The 3,571-nt window shown below is 46.2% G+C and overlaps 1 pseudogene; it reads right to left on the reverse strand.

The window, feature by feature from the left end:
- Nucleotides 1-6: 6 nt before the first annotated feature.
- The window catches only part of LOC107585795 (NACHT, LRR and PYD domains-containing protein 3-like), a 21,714-nt pseudogene continuing 18,149 nt past the window's right edge, over nucleotides 7-3,571 (reverse strand).

A 3,571-nucleotide genomic window follows, 5' to 3' on the forward strand; every position in this document is an offset into this window, starting at 1 on the left:
AGAAAGTAACTGCACTTCAGAACATCCTAGGTTATTCTCAGACAAACTAAGATGTCTCAGGTGTGAGGGGTTTGATCTCAGAGCTGAAGCCACAGCAGCACAACCCACATCTGTGACACCACATTCTCTTAACCTGTAGAGAATGACAAAACGTGAACTGTAGTTGAAATGTCTGTAGTTTATTGACTCTGGTCTCGGAGCAGGGAGGAGATATAAGGACAAGCATTGCCACATACTGCTGCTAAAATAATGAGACTTATGCATGTTGATGCTCAATGGTGCTGTTTGAAACTGTTATGTGATTCAGAACTGAACAGTTAAATAAGATTAGTAACTGTGTCATGTTAGGTCTTTGGCAGCTTATAAACTGAATAGTATTATGGTTAACTGAATAAATACATTCGAGGAGTAATGAGATCATTTGTACTGAGATTTAGTATGTAGTAGTGAACAATTATTTGCTTGGCTGATTTTAGAGTTTACATTAAAGGACACTTCGTACTGAGGACAAAAACGTGTGATTATCAAAGAAATGATCTTACCACTGTTTCTCCAGTTTACAGTGAGGATCTTTAAGTCCAGTACAAAGAAGCCTCACACCCAAATCTTGTAGATTATTCCAAGACAGAACCAGTTCTTTCAGGTGTGAGGGGTCTGATCTTAGAAATGAAGCCAGAGCAGCACAACCTTCAGCTGTGACACCACATTCCCACGACCTGTAGAGAACAATGACATACTCTTCACTCTCTCAGTTCAGATTAGTGCTGGGTGGAAAATTATAAATAACAATAATTCCTATAAGTATAATAAATAATTAGTAGGTAAAATACTGGCAATTTTGGTTTCAAATTCTTTCAAATTGCAGAATAAAACCTGCTCTGGAATAGGGTAGACATGTAGCGTGAGTTACCATGGCGACAAAAACCACTTAAAACCAACCAACGCCTACATGAGCTGTCGATCGCAGCATTGGGAGAGCAGGCTGGAACCATTGGAAGCCGATGACTTGCTTGGAACTGGTCTTCCGGGTGCCACGTTTCAGTCTGATGCTGACGTTGAGATGGCAGCCATGCTTACCCAGGCAGCTCAGAGCATTGGGCTTAAGTGGACTCCCCCACCCTGCCCCGAGTGCTTCTCGGCTGGATGATCGGTTCTTGGGGTCCGAGCACGGCACTCAGCCACGCTCCACCCCAGATAGATCTGATAGAGCAGTTTACCTCACAAAACTCCTCCCATTGCCCACTGTTGTATTCCCTGACTGAGGTTCCCCTCGGCACAGACACACTGGTGCACAGCTGGCCCAGGGGCCTACACAAGTATGCATTCCCCCAAGTGAGCATCATCGCACAGACTCAAAGTCAGGGAGGATATGGAACAGGCCCTGATGGCGGTACCATATTGTTCCAACAAGACCTGGTTCTCGAATCTCATACTGATGTCATCAGCCCCTCCCTGACAGATTCCCCTGAGGAGGGACCTTCTTTCTTTTGACCTTCATCTGGCACCTATGCCCAGACCTCTAGAACCTCCATGTCTGGTCCCTGGAAGGGACGAGGAGGAATTCAGAGGGCTTTCACTCGCAGTGGTGAATGCTAGGGCCCCCACTACGAGGTGGCTCTATGACCTGAAGTGGCACATTTTCGTTAACTGGTGTTCATCCCGGGGGAGAACACGCAGAGATGTGGTATTGGATCAGTCATATCCTTCCTTAGTGCTCTCTCTATGAAGATGGACCACCCAACTGTCCACACTTCTATCAAGAGGATGGGGATCTGTAAGCCCTCTCTGTCAATGAAATGTGCCTAGAATTTGGGCCAGCAGACTCCTACGTTGTCCTAAGACCCGACCAGGATATGTGCCTAAGGTTCCCACTACTCCCTTTAGGGACCAAAGTGGTGACCCTGTAAGCTATCCCTCCTGACGAGGGAGATCCAGACCTGTCTTTGTTGTGCCCGCTGCAAGCCCTGCACATCTATTTGGAGCATACACAGAGTTTCAAATCGTTTGAAGAGCTCTTTGTCTGATTTGTAGGACAGCAGAAGGGGAAGGCTATCTCCAAACAGAGAATCTCCCACTGGATTGTGGATACTATTCTCATGGTTTATCATGCCAGAGGCTTACCATGCCCCTTGGGAGTGAGATCTCACTCAACCAGGGGCGTTGCTGCTTCGCCAGCTTTGGCAAATGGTGCCTCACTAGCAGATATTGGTAGAGCTGCAGGCTGGGCTACACCTAATACATTTGCCAGATTCGATAATCTGTGAATGGAACCAGTTTAATCCAGAGTTCTGGGTACTAACACCTGAAATCGGGTGCCTGGTAAGGTGATAATGTGTGCATTTGCGTCCAGATTCAGTTCCTTCTTATGAACCCTGGACTACCCTCTCCATCAGTCAAGTGCTCTCACGCAGCTTGTTTTGCGATGGAAGTCACTGCAGAACCCATTACTTTAAGTATCCCTCAAGTGAACTCTCATATTAGGTTGGTGGTCTATATGTTGTGACTCCCTATGGTGGTCCCATATGTGTATCTTCCACTGCTAAATTTCTATTAATTTCTATTATTTAATTTCTATCTGTGTTTTCCCTGGACGGAGAGCTGCTCTGTCACTAGGTACTGTGATTGACTGTTCTCCCCTTATGTTGGTGTCCACCACAGAACCTTACCTATGTAGTACTTTCTTTAGCAAGTCTATTGGATGCATCTCCACATCGCCTCCCTTCGAGAAGGATGTGGTCTCCATAGTGTTCTTTTCTCACTTGAGGAAGTGAACACTTCCCAACAACCAGGTTCCCCAGCCACTGAATTTTTATTATTATTTTTAAGCAGAAGAAAAGGCTTTCTACTGAGATACCCTCTCCCAGATGTCCAAGGTGAAACACATGATCCCAGGTGTCTGGAATCCCAAGTGCGACCCCTAATGTCGCAACTTTGACACAACGTCTCGGTTCCCTCCATCAGGGAACAAGGGTTACCATACATAACTGAGATGTTCTCAGTTGTGACTGTGTTGTGCTTGAGTTTGTTTAAAGTCAAGAGATTGAAATGTCGATGTGTGAGTGAGTGTGTATTTCATTGTGAATTTCAGTTCCCTTTCATGGGAACTTCGAACTGCGTCCTCTAGGGGTCGCTATGGGGAACGCCTCGTTGTGACCCGTGTCTGAAGTATACATTGAAAAAACACCAACTCGTTGACTGGCGACAGCCATGACATCACTACCGGTGCGACTATAGAATAAATAGGCGCCAGGAGCACACATCATTCTCTTCTTGCGTGCATTTCTGTGGTAAGAGCGATCTCTATTCATCTCATTATGGCGAGCACTAGCAAAGCGTGTTTTGGATGTGGATGTGTGCGTCCGTGTTGACGTTGTTTAACATCTGATGACACACACGATCTATGCATTATTTGTTTGGGCAAAGAGCATGCACACAATGCCTCCGAGGGGGCAATCGGCGTGCACTGCGAGCATTTTTTCCAAGGGAAAAACTCCGCTCTCATTTGTCTCTCTTTTCGAGGAAAGAGGGGCAGCCATCTGCTTCCCGCGATTCAGAACCCGCCACTGCTGAG

This window comes from Sinocyclocheilus grahami, unplaced genomic scaffold (assembly GCF_001515645.1).
Source record: "Sinocyclocheilus grahami isolate Dianchi unplaced genomic scaffold, SAMN03320097.WGS_v1.1 scaffold74.1, whole genome shotgun sequence".
NCBI classification, from domain to species: domain Eukaryota; kingdom Metazoa; phylum Chordata; class Actinopteri; order Cypriniformes; family Cyprinidae; genus Sinocyclocheilus; species Sinocyclocheilus grahami.